General features: G+C 40.4%; 1 long non-coding RNA gene across 1 annotated transcript in view; it reads left to right on the forward strand.

The window, feature by feature from the left end:
* LOC133014698 (uncharacterized) overlaps positions 1 to 12760 on the forward strand; it is a 93612-nt gene that overhangs the window by 51452 nt on the left and 29400 nt on the right. The window lies entirely within an intron of this gene.

Genomic DNA, 12760 nt, shown 5'->3' on the forward strand with positions numbered 1-12760 from the left:
GGTTATGTAGAAATACAAAACATTAAACTGCTTTTTAAAAAATGGAACAGTAGTTTACCTAATAGAATGTAACTGTAATTCTATAAGTCTGTAACGCAGCTGCAACTGGCTGCAGCCTACTGGTGGAATACATTTAAAAAAGTACTTTCAACATGTCTTTATAACTTGTGTTCTTGATACCAAGTATATCTGCTGCCATAGAAACACAGGTGGTATTTGTTACAGTTTCTTTCCAGCTCTGTATTGTTAGCAAGAGGCAGCTCAAATCCCATGAGGGGCTCGGTTTGCAAGTTTCAAATTGTGTTCTGCACACACAACAAGTTCCACATGTGCAGTGGCTGCATTTGTTTGGTACACATGCCGAGCTTAAAGGCCTACACCGGAGATTTTCACTACATGTACCGTTACACCTCTACAAATGCAGCACCATAGTTCTCAGATGATGCAATATGCTAAATTCTTCCTGACTGGTAAAAGTCGTCAGGTGAGATGTCGCATCCTACATATCCTGCATGCATGTTTGTTTCCAGATGTGTGAGGTCGACTGCCTTGCTCAAATTCCACCTCAACCACAGCTGGTTCAGGTACTGGTCTTACAGGAAATTAGCTTTTTGACACAAAATTAAAACGAGAAAATAAACCTTGTTAGAACTGTTAGCAGTGTCAATAGAAAATTATGCTTAGCTTTCATTATGACAACTTATTTGAGGCCGCCTGTGAGGACTTGGTCTTTGAAAAAAAAGCGGTTGTGGAGAAAATAATGCAGCCATGAGATTGTGGTAGTGCTGAGACCTCTGCTCTCTGTCTCCCACTCTGACAGCCTCCTAGATGAATGCTCTGTGCTTTCTGGAGCTGACTTTGTTGTTTTCTCAGGCAGCCATGTGCAACTAGGCTAATGAGTACATTTAGCTGGAAAATGCTGAGGTAACACTTTCATCACACTATGCGTGCGTGTTTGAGAATGTGTATGTGTGTGTCTGTGTGCGCACGCAGCCAAGGATTTGTGTATGTATGTGTGAGTCTATATCATCTGTTTATTAAGGTCAGTGAGTTATTGAAGTTTGAGCTGAAAAAAACTAATTAGAGATTCCTCCTGCTCCTTGCATCACACCTTTCTACTCATAGTCATCTGTTCCTCCATTCATTCAACTGTCTCTGCCTCACCCCACTCCCTGTTTTCCTCACCCTCTGTCTCCCTTTGTCATTGACTGCCTGACTCCTTCTTCTCCCTTTGCCTCCTTTCAATCCTTCCTTTCCCCTTTTCACATATAATACATTTTTCTCCTAAATTACATTTTCTTTTCATCGTACTGACATCATTCCTGTGTGATCAACATTAAAAATGTATCTCAGTGATTAACATAAACACACACACATACACACACACAAACTAATTAGCAGTGATTGCGTAAATGTCATTATCAAACCCCTTGACCAAGAAATGTAATTGAGGGTAGATATTTTACAGTTTTGCCATAAACTTTAGTATAAACACAAATGCAACCAATTAAAGTGTAAAATGTAACCATAAATGTACAGAGATATGTCTGTGAAAGGCTTATATATCGACAAACTGATTTGTAGATCTCTGTAAATTCACTTAATTGTTTGCAAACAAAAGTTATTTTGTTGCTGTAAAACATCAAACGTTAGATTTTCATGTCAACTACTGCATCTGTTCTTGTTGATTAAAGAAAATCTGCTCCTGAAACAGTGTCTTTCACCATCATGAGCTTTCCTCTGTCCACACAATTGAGTCAGATTAAGTCAAATTGTTAAGTTTTGCAAAGATAAGTTAAGTTTCCATCTTAATAACCTTTGCAGTTGTGTTAAGAGAGTTGTATGGGAGCAGTTTACAGGTGCACAGGCAGAACAACTGAAACACAACTGGTTACATTTAACTCAGGGCAAGAGTTTGTTGCAGTTCCTCGCTCAGTGCTGTGCTGCAGTAATGCAGAAAGTGAGAGTTGCTTGTTTGAGCACTTTGTGTTGTTCATCTAATTCCTTAGATTTGTAATCCTGCATTAGTGAGGCCAGTTATTCACTTTTACTTGTCCTGCTAGGTTCTGCTTCTCTGCTCTGCTGAAGACTGAGCGTCTGTTCAGCACAGCAGGAATCCACTTTCCATATCCCTCCACATTTACTCGCACAAAATAGGACTTAGACAACAATATAAACCACAGTTCCGAAGAGGAGCTTTACATTTTTTGTTACATTTGCAAATATTCGAGATTCTGTCTCTGCAAAGAAATGAAATGAAAGTGTTTATGAAGTGAAAGTATTAATTGAACAAGTAGATGATTCAAAACTAAGATGTGAACATGAAACAGTGATTTCCTTTACTAAATGTCATGATATAAATTATCATCTTACTGGTGTTCGTTCAACTGCAAAGTTCAGAGCGATGATGAGAAAACGCACAAAATTCACATTGTGAGAATACAATAAAGGATTATTTAGTATCATTTAGTTGTGCATTAAGACAATATAGTTACATATCAATGTCAAGTTTGTTTTTGGTTATGTTATAACGGAAACAAATCCTCTACAGCACCATTTCCATGTATCGAAAGGAAATGTAGATTAACTGCTTTGCAAATAGCAGCATCTCTCCACACTCTTATTTGTAGGCAATCACCAACAACAGGGGTCATTGCATTTTGCTAAGAGGAAAGCAAACCAATTACAAGGAAGTTTGTGCTCAGCAAACCATGAAAATGCCATATCACATCATGCAAACAGAGGGAGCAGATGTTAGGTTACCCTAAATGAACCCCTCCTTTCGAGCAGGAGTCAGTTGATCTCTGCAACACAGAATGTGTTTTTAATAAGTCTCTGAAGGTAAAAAAAAAAAAGAAGAAAATCATCTTAATTCTCCAGTCAAGAATTCAGCAGGTTGAGCTTCTCTGCAAATCCTTACAGGTGTTTGAACAACATGGAAAGTTGACAGGTAGACACGATCTAAGATGGCTATTTCCCACTGAACACTGTATTATGTAGAACATTTAAATGTCAAACTCTGCTCCGAGTACACGTCTGTTGTTTATTTATTTGTTTATTTTGTTCCTGTGGTCTATTGTTTAAATGCTGAGTTATTTACCACCTGCCAAAAGGAAAGTTCAAGAACTAAAGCATCGCTAATGCAGTTGTGGTTATCACAGCTACCTTGGCAGTAATATGCACATTTTGATCTGTTCTCCTTCCCCCTGTTTTAATCCATCCCTTTTTGCAAACCCTTGATTCACATGGTTTTTCATTCTTGTTTTGTTTCAGTTGGGGGCGAAAAAACCTTGTTCCTCATTCATTTGGCCTAAAAAGTAAAAGACCCCACAGCTGCTGTAAGACGGTTAGAAAATGAATCAATCAGTGTAACTACGCAAGAGTTCCCCCATTCACTGTAAGATCACTTTCATGTTAGTTTTGTCAGGCAGTGTTCGTCTCCTCATTCTGCTTCTTCATCTTCTGTCTCCCTCCATTTTCTGCCCTGCTTCTCTTTCCTCTCATTTCTAGCCCTCTAATCATACACTTGTATCTCTCTCGTGTGCGTTTGAGGAGCAGGGAGGGGCGGCTGTAGTAATAAGACCATTAATCATTGGAAATAATTTGCAGAAAAATCAGCCAACCTTGTTGAATTTGACAGCCACCATATTGGATCTGTATGCTGGAACATAATATATGGTCAGATAAGAAGCTTTGAGTGTGACCCATGGGGCGTTTTCTGCAGTATTGCATGTTGATAAGTCTTTGTGCAAATTTACTGTGAAATTTCATTGTTCCATTTTTGATTAGGGCAACAATTCCCCAAAGTATTTTCTAAGGACACAGAAATCACGATGTATTGTTTTACTGAGCATCGGGTCCAAACGTGTTTTATACCACATACTGTAAATGTGATCCCTAAACTTGGCCCAGAGTGTTTTGACAAAATGCATCATGGCTGCAAGTTACATCCTTATAACAGAAACAATATGGCCACAATGGAGCTGATGCAGCAATTTCAACAGCACCCAGTGAAATCTAAATCATTCTCCCATTAAAGTCAACTCTAATTACTCCTGTAGTATAAGTATGGGCCTTCAGAGGGTCTTTCACCACATGGGAGTCTTTGTGTCCTAATGGAAACTTATAGTATTATTCTTTCAACATTTCAAAGCAGTTTTTATGAATACTTCAAAAGCTGAAACAAGCAAAAACAAAAGTGATGCTCACTGGGAATTATATGACTTTTTTGAAGGTCTACCATCGTTTTGACGCAAGGCTCGACTCATTCTAGCTTTACCTGGAAATGTTTGTGCTGCACCGTAAGAAGTTTCAGTGAGAACTTTTAGACGGCTGCTTTCTGTTACTGATTGATGGGGCCATAAAATTATGAAGTGGTAATTCTTGTCTTAGAAAAATAGTTTTTTGTATAATATATATAAACGACTTTATGAAAATTCCCAATACAAATACAGTATAGCACTGTTAAACTAAACATCAATCTTAAATCATACCCTAATAACCGTTTCTATTTGCAAACTTTGCTAATGATTTAAATCCACCCTGCAACCTTCATCTGCAATTGAGCAGATGCTCCTCATCCACAGCAAATGTGTTAAACTACAGCAAATGATGTTGGATAAATGTTTAAGCGATGGATTTAAAAACTTGTGTGTAATGTGAGATGGAAATAAATGTTTCGTGTAAACTTCTCTGCTGCTTTAAACTAAGCATCAAGTCACAGATTGTTTCAGAGTGCTTTTTTTTCCGGGTCCGTACCCACATGAGTGCTGCTTTAATGAGCTTGGCTCCCAGACGGAAATGTTTCGAGGAAAAAAAAAAACAATTTAGGGGATTAATAACTTCAGAGAAGGGAGCTGTAATAATAAGGATGGAATAAATCTGGAAAGTGTGTGTGGGTCTGTGGTTAGATGTGTGTTTTAACATTTTTGTGACTAACTGCGTTCAGCTTGGTATTCATCTACATCTGTGTCCTCCTGTGTGTGTATGTTTGTCAGTGTCCTGGTGTTTGTGTGTGTGTCAGCTTGTGTCTGTCTGCAACGCACCACACGTAATATTGTTGTTGCTATGGAAAGGGCAATGTCACGCATGTATACAGGCTCTCTCTCTCTCTCACACACACACACACACACACACACACACACACACACACACACACACACACACACACACACACACACACACACACACACACACACACTCTGTGCCGTGATGTTACACATGAAGGGTGTCAGTAATGGGATTCTGGTCAGGCCAGTGTGACCATGCTGTACTAAGCTAAGGTCATAGATATCATATCAGGAGTTGAGAGAGAGAGAGAATCTGAGGGGAGGAGGGAGAACAGCTGGATGGACGAGAGAGGAAAACAAAAGAGCAGAGTGGCAGGAAAAGGATGGTAAGGAGAGAGGGATGAGTGGAACAAACTGTCATTCACTTAGTTGTATGCTATTGGTGTCGGTTTTCCTTCAGGTGTTATCCATTACACACATTTTCTTCTTCGTCTTCTCATCTGTCCTTTGTTTTTCCACCACTATTTCCTCCACTTCCTTTCCTCAAACTCTTCCTTTCCCCCTGTTTTTAAAAAAAAAAAAAACAGCTTCTCTTCTCCTTACTCCTCTTCTTCCTCTTCCTCTCTTCCCTTCTCTTTTCCTCTCTTCTCCCTCTCTTCCCTTCTCCTCTCCTCTCCTTAGACAGGGCTATTTTCTGCCTGTCAGGCAGTTTGCAGACAAGCACTGTTTTCTACCCTGGTGAGACTATTTTCATTCTGTTTGTGTGTCTGTGTGTGCGTTCATATTATACAAGTGGCCATTTGACTCATTTTTACATGTGTGTGTACGTGCACAGGACTAGGCCTGTGCACGTACTCTATGTGTGTGTGTGTGGGCATATTTTATAAGTAGCCATTTGCTTCCAGAGCCTGCTACCTGCGTGTGTGTCTATGTGCATGTGTGTATGTATGTGTGTGTTCCCCTGTTGTGACAGTGTCGAAATCCAAGCTGACATCCCCTTCTCCCTGCAACAGCATATGCCCCTCAGCAAGACCACTGGGAGACTTCAGAGAGGGAGGGAGATGGAGAAGGAGGGGATGACAGTGAGAGGGGGAGGGCAAAAATAGAGAAAATGAAAGGGAGACAATGGGTAATGGATGGCAAGAGGGAGAGGAGGATGGAAGGAGAGATGAGATAGAAAGAAAGAAAGAGAAGAGAGGAACAGAGGGCGATGAATAGGAAGAGAGCCACCGACTGAGACCAAGACAGAGGGAGAGAAAGCACCCCCACTGCGTTCCTTTTCAGTCCTGGTAGCGTTGGCATGTGTTAAATGTAAAGCTGCTGGCTGACTCACCATGCTACCAGCTCATATTCAGCACTCTCTACTGCTCTTGTCTGACAGGGAGACAGACGGAGAGAAAGAGAGAGAAAGAGAGACAGAGAGGGGCGAGCAGCTTAGATTCAACACTGTGCAATGTTGGTGGAAGAGAAAACAGAGGGAGAGGCCATCGCTGAATTATCCCAAAAATACCATCTTCACTGTCCTGCTTCCCAAACACATGATCAGTGGTATAAGGAAACATTGGTCGACCAAGACACTCACCAAATTATTTTCCTCATGAACTCAACAAGTACAATAAACTTATCCTGGGGTGCATTTTGTGTGTTTCTAAATGTTGTGCTATTTAAGATGAATAAGACAAGTCATGCAACGTGCATCAAAAAAGTTTGCATGTAAACTTGACATTTCTTTCCCTCTTCGGTCGCCATCTTGGTTACCTGGCAGCAGAGGAGAAACCACCAACGTATTTTCCAACTTGTGAAAATGGTGGCCAAGAAAGGGAGACATGTCGTTGGCGCCAATTTTCATGTTGTGCAAAACAGAGAAAAAGAAAATAAATAAGTTAATTGAGCAAAGCAGCCAGCAGATATTTAGGTGGACGACATTTGTGGTCACATGTTGCAATCTTCACTTCCTGTGAGCACACAGCTTGGGACAATACTTCACTGCTGGAATTCACACAGCACATCAGAGAAAATACTATAATAATAACAATAAAAATACATTTTATTTACAGGCAGCCCTCAAGGTCACCTTACAAGGCAGAGATGAAAACAGAACTAAAAAAAAAAGATGAATAAATAATATAAAAATACCGGTGAATAAAACATTATGTAAGTTGGCCAAATGGAAACCAAAACAGTTCTGGACTTGTTGAACTTTATGAAGGTATTTGTGAGGGAGACATAAAAGAAGGGAGTTACAGTAATCTGTGTATGTGTGTGTACACGTTGTACACCAGTGTACTAACTCAAGTGTCCAATTTAAGACTTAAAATTCGTATACTGTCTAACTCACAATTTTATTCACTCTCTGATGTTCTCATTTAGACGAACAGACACATGAACACATCACATAGTCAGTGACTGTAAATCTTAGAAACTAAAATAAATTCACAAGAGTTCTACACATGATCAGACTGTCGTGTGTGTGCGTTTATGTATATACATGCATTGACATTGACACAAATTGACACACACACATAAGCAGCCTTCAAACACAAAAAGACATTTCACTTCAAGTTGCAAAAATCTGACAGATGACTATATATAGGACAGAACCTCCAAACATTCAGATCAAATTAATAACTTGTAGAGTAACAAGTCTGTGTCTTTAAGTGACTCACTTGTCTCTTGGGCATGTTTGGAGGATCATTATAAAAGTGTCTGTGAGAGGAATGAAAAGGTAGATGTGGGTTGGGATGTGGGGGCTGGGTTGTTAGATGCTGTGCGTTCAAACTTGTTTTACAGAAGAAAAAAAAACATTTTGTGTCTTTGCTTCAATTCCCACCGGGCACATCCACACGAAAGATGTACACTTCGCTTTCCTGGTATTTTAAGGCTCTCTTGATCGAATCTCTTTTCAGTATAGTCAGTATGTCAGGAGATGTGAGGCACTGTGATCATTCTTATGTATCACCATCTTGTGTGAAGGCGTTTTGTATCAATGATTTCATCCTTTTTTTCTGCTTTTTGTCGTAACGTGTGCAGTTTCTTTAAACATACAAACTCACAAGTGCAAATAACAGCTAGCCCTTTAGCAACAACATTGCTCAGGCATGTCTTACCTTCGCTAACACACTATCACCTCGCATTTCTCTGTTTACATTATACAAACTTTCCAGATTGTATAATGTGAAATTTATTCTTATACGATTCACACACTGCATTTCTATAGAATGGTGTTTTAATACAATGCAGCCAGCAACTGCAGTATTTTCATATCAGCACAGGCAGGAATATATGAGCTTTCGTAATGTTTTTTTTTTTTCTCATCATGCAAAACCACTTGAATAAACAGTTTAATGCCGCAGTGAAATGTTTTTGGTGGAGGTGAAGAAATGGAGGGTTGAAGGAGAGAGAGACTGAGGGGGATGTTTTACTGTGTACATAATAATATAGTGTGCACATGTGCATGAAGGTGATCCAGTCACATTATAATGTATGCAATGGCCTTGGAGAGAATACATACATGTATATAGACTAGATTAAAATTTAATTGGATGAGAAACATCACACAATGTTTCTTATTTATCTGCAGATGAAAGAATATATTGTAAAACCATTTGTAAATATGTATAATTAACTTTTACAACAAACCCAACAACCAAAAATAAATAAAATAACCAAGTTGTACGGTAAAACACCTTTTTTTAAACGGGTGTAACTCTGTCTTCTTCTCCCAACTCCCCGTCTCCTCCGTCTTCCTCCTTTTAGTTGCTTCAGCACGTCAAATCGCTTTTTCACTACCTGCTGATACGGAGCCTTGATGACCACACTGGATCTAAAATGATTTCCTGTGCAATTTCTTTTCTCTGACATCAGTAAAATGTCATGCAGGTAGTGTCGGCTGTTTTCTGGGACTGATTGCATAGGCAAGGAATTCACTGCACTGTGCATACAGCATGACTGATGATGGAGCGGTGCAGCCGCAGAGAACCACAGTCCTATGAACACCCTATCCATTCATGCTATGTTAGAGAAAGAGTTAAAGGCTAAAATCAAATTACCCAAAAATTTTATTTTCTCACTTACCTCCAGCGTTTCTGTATCAATCTTTGTGGTTAGTTTTGTTTATTTTGTTTATGTGAGATGTCCAGGTTTGTTTATGATGCTATCAGCATTGAAACATTCTTCTCGTCAACATGTTCTAAAGGAATGATTACTGAAAGTAGTTCCACTGAAAATAGTTGATTTATTTGAGGCAATCAAATAAGTCTTTTATACCAAAATGACAGGTGCAAGTGTCCGTCCGTACAGCAGCCTATACATCTCTGGTTGAACGCGCATGGTCGATGTGGACCCGTTTGGAAATAGGCCGATGATGTAATGTATGTCAAGTTTAATTTTAAGTTCAAGACTCTGTTTACCTTCATCTTCCAGAGGTGGAAATTTCAAAATCAGGCAAGCTTCTAGAGTAGATGAGTTACTGTGTTTAGATGAGTAAACAGCACAGATGATACAATTAATAGTTTGTTTTAACTCAACAGTTTTTGGACACAACAGTTCTCTATATTCTTCCCACTCTGTTTGACAAAGCTCTTCCTGATCTTCAAACCCCCTTCAACAGAGCTCTGTTCTCGTGAGGCCAGATCCCCCTAACACCCCCCCCTCTCTCTTCTCTCTCTCTCTCTCTCCCCCCCCTCTCTCTCTCTCTCTCTCTCTGCCTGTCTCTCTCTCTCTCTCTCTCTGTTGCCCTCCTACTGTCTTGCTGCTGCTCTCTCCTTTGCCCTCCCTTCCCTCTTTGTTCCAGGGATCAAACGAGTATCTCTCTCGTCCATGCTCCATCACCTGGGAGCACGTACACACACACACACACACACACACACACACACACACACACACACACACACACACACACACACACACACACACTCACATGTTCATCCTCTCTCCTTGAGTGTGTAGAGATGCTCATGTCACTGTTCAGGATTTCAGAGTAGTCGTGGTCAGAGAACAACCTTTCAACTTACCTTATTGCTCCGGATCAAAGAGGAGCGAGAGGGAGGAAAAGAGCAGAAACTCAAAGAGCAAAGCAGAACAATGTCAAACAGGACAGATTAAAACGGAAATGAGTTCTTCTGAATTTAACTGAAATGACCATGATAAAGATCAGAGCCAACTCTCACTGAAATAAATCAAATGGCAAAAAGCATTGCTCAATGTTAAAGCCCAAGTGGAACTGTATTCAGATGCAGTTCTGCAGCTCCTACAGGAAGTAAACGTCTCCACAAAGGTTTTCATCATCATCAATTGAATCTGTGTCTTCGAATTAACTCAATTGAATATCCTTAATTTGGTTGAATTAACTCTTTCAGATTAAGTAGGATTTTTATGTGTGTAAAATATGTTGTTTTCTTAAACATTGAATGTTTGTGATGATATTTCAGTGATATGAGACTCCTGAGGGTTGAAGTCAATTAGATGACACCAAATTGTTACCAGTCTAGTTCAGTTCATCTTGAAATAAGTTTAATTGTCTTTTTGAAATTATTTTCCTTCCTTGTAAATCTTTATATAAAACCTTTTTGAAACTAGAATTTTCAAAGAAGTTGGGTGTCATGTACAAATCCATCCGACTGGATTATTCCTCCTCTTTCTTTGAGATGTGCTCCGTCTTTCTGCTGCTGCAGAACATCTGCAGCATCTTAAAAACGCCTGTTTCTGCCTCTTATTTGTGTATTTACAATCACCAGAGTTGAAAATAGACAGAAGACAAACTACTTGAATTGCTCTTTATGCTGATGTAATGGATTTATTATCCAGGTCGTTGTATTTAATTTTTCTTTTACAACATCTGAGGGCTGGGGGAGGGTGTAGGAGAGGGTGAACAAACTGTCTCTGTTTGTATCCGTGCAATAGTAGATTTAGTTTGTTATGAAATATTGTTTTTGCTTCTGTGGAGCAAAGAGTAACAGAAAAGTATTTGTGCTCCTGAAAGAATTTGATGCGCCATTAAAGGGTTTATTCTTTCTTTCATCGTCTTTTATCGTTAAATAACCACAAACAAAGAAATACATATTTTTTTGAAATATAGTTTTATATTTACCAAAATTCAATTCAGTGCCTTTATTGTCATTGTGTACAACAAACAATTATCCCATTTGTACAAATAGTAACTCACAGAACAAGTAGACACATTACAGTCTAATACATTAGTTTAAAAACAAATAATCAATAATAATCAAATGGACAAAACTGCTTTACATGATTTTGTCCACAGTATGTTTGCAGTGACCTTGGCCACCAAAGTTGACAACAACTGTATTCACCTCTGTGCGATCCAGACTTCATTTTCCCCCTGTTCTGGATCTGTCCATTCTCATCCAGGCTGGTGCAGCTCAGTGCTGTCCCATCAGGGTTAGTGTAGTTCACTTTAATGCAGTCCTGTCCGGCTGAGAACTGAACAGGTGGTATGTGACAGCAGGTATGAGCCGACTTCAAAGGGTCCAGGAACCAGGGAAGTAACAGAGAGAGGGAGAGAAAAGGGGCAAAGGCAGATCTGGAGTCCCAAAAAAGAAAATGGCATGAGGGTAATACTGAAGAAAAGGGAAAATGTGGACAGATGGGTGGACCGAGAGGTGAGGTGTGAGTGATAACAGGCAAAGTTGGACAGAGAGAAGGTGGAGGAAGGGTGATAGGCGGGTGGGTGTGACAGAGGGTTGGGCACTTGTCTCTACACCAACAGCTTGTGTGCTTTACGCTGTTGAATACCAATTGTTCTGCACCAATTAAAGTCGACTGCAAAACTTCCAAAACTTCCAATTACAAAATACGTCTCTTTATCTTTGACTCTGTCGTTGACACCGATTCTCATCTGACTTTGACTTCAGTTTCCTTTTCCGTGTGAAAGATACTTTTCCTGGACCTCTTCATTATGTCAATGCTTGAATAAACGCTCATTATTTCCTCACCAAAGCAACACATGCACGCTCACACTCTTTGGGTTAAGTCCCTAGTGCGCGCGCACACCACACACACACACACACACACACTGTCACCTTTGTAGGCGGCTCTCTGCAGATGATGTCAGGTGAGTGTGGACATTGTTTAACGAGCCCTGGGACCGGGAACGAGTGGGGAGGTTGTGGGAGGAGACAATAGGAGAGAGTGAAGAGGAGGAAGAGAGCTGAGGCAGAGGACAGCAGTGGGGGGAGAAGAGAGAGGAGGAAGTGATGGATGTGGAAGAATTGGGGAGAAGAGGAGAGGAGGAGGGGGGCAAACTGCAGGAGTGGATGTGGGAAAGAGAGAGAGGGAAAGAGGGAGGATGAGAGCAACGCAGGGACTGAAATCTGTCACATATAGGCAGGAGAGCGGGAGGAGGAGGATGGCGACAAAAAGCTAAAGTGGAGAGAAGAGAGGAGATGAGGACAAAAGTGTGGAGGACATCTGGTCACAGGAGGGAGGTGGAGGAGCGGGAGAAAGTCATGTGGGAAGGATTGGGAAGAGTGTAGAGGAGAAACATAGGAGAAATGTATGTGATGTGTAGCCTGAGGACAAACTAGAGAGGAAAAGCGACATGTAACACGTGAAAACGGGTTGAAAAAAACCTGTGCAGGAGGTGAAGGGTATAAAATCCCTCCTCCCTGTGACCTCACCTCTCTCCTCTGCTGTTCCTCCTCGCTGCTTCTCTCTCCTTCTTCCTCCTCCTCCTCCTCCTCCTCTCTTGCTGTGTAACGTTAGACTACTGGAAGGGAAAATCTCCAAAGTCA

Source organism: Limanda limanda, chromosome 11 (assembly GCF_963576545.1).
Source record: "Limanda limanda chromosome 11, fLimLim1.1, whole genome shotgun sequence".
NCBI classification, from domain to species: Eukaryota; Metazoa; Chordata; class Actinopteri; order Pleuronectiformes; family Pleuronectidae; genus Limanda; species Limanda limanda.